Here is a 1,128-nt window from a genome sequence, read left to right on the forward strand (position 1 = left end):
CAGAGGGATAGTATGGGGAGGGAGGAGGGAGGAGGGTTCAGGATGAGGAACACATGTATACCTGTGGCGGATTCATTTTGATATATGGCAAAACCAATACAATATTGTAAAGTTAAAAAATAAACTAAAATTAAAAAAAAAAAAAAAGATGTTCGTGAACCAGATAAATGCATGTGTGTTCTCTTCTTCCCTGGAACTATAAAACTATAGTAAAAGTATTGTGCTTAAGTGTATCAGTCACATCAAAGAGAAACAGGGAGGCAACCATTCAGCAGACCAGAGATGCCTGGAATTTCAGAGACAAGGAGAATGGTTGCCTAGTAAGGCAGAATCAGACCTGGGGCCAATTACATCAGAATCTCTGGGGTTGTGCCCAGGGGGTGGGCACACATTTTTTAATGACTCAGATAAGCCCAGTGTGCAGCCAAATTTGAGAACTACTGACCTAGAACATGCAGGCAGGGACACAGCAAAGGGATGAATCATCTGTCCAGAGAAACCACAAGGACTCAAGCTCAGAGGGCCAGGTAGGAAGGAGAGTGGGGTGAGAATGGGGCTGAAACAGGGAACCAACCTACTGGGAGGTCTGGGCATGAAACAGTCAACACTTGAACCCTCCCCCAGCCCAGGCGTGACCATCCAATGACCATGACGCCAGGCATTTCTTTCTCAGACATTAACAAAGGAAAGCTCTTCTAAAACAAAAACAAAACTTCAAAATCCTGAATGCAGTCTGGAGAGAACTCAGCAGCTTGTGTGGGTATTGGGCCTCAGGAAATCCTTCTCATTCTGACATCCCTGCCCCTCAACCCTAAGGTGGCACCTGACTGCACAGAGCTGCCGGGCTGTATTTCAAACATAAGTTGAAAACCTCTCTGGTGGGTGAGGGGCCCCCAAAGGTGGGCGATGGGAGGTCCTCTGCTTAAGTAATTGAGACGGGACCCTGTGCCTGTGACCATGAGGTGGGAGCCCAGCCCTGGGCTGAATTCTAAAGGATTAAGGATGGGAGTGGATGTGAGAGTTGGACTGTGAAGAAAGCTGAGTGTTGAAGAATTGATGCTTTTGAACTGTGGTGTTGGAGAAGACTCTTGAGAGTCCCTTGGACTGCAAGGAGATCCAACCCTGTCT

The sequence above is a fragment of the Bison bison genome, unplaced genomic scaffold, assembly GCF_000754665.1.
Source record: "Bison bison bison isolate TAMUID 2011002044 unplaced genomic scaffold, Bison_UMD1.0 scf7180017851218, whole genome shotgun sequence".
NCBI lineage: Eukaryota > Metazoa > Chordata > Mammalia > Artiodactyla > Bovidae > Bison > Bison bison.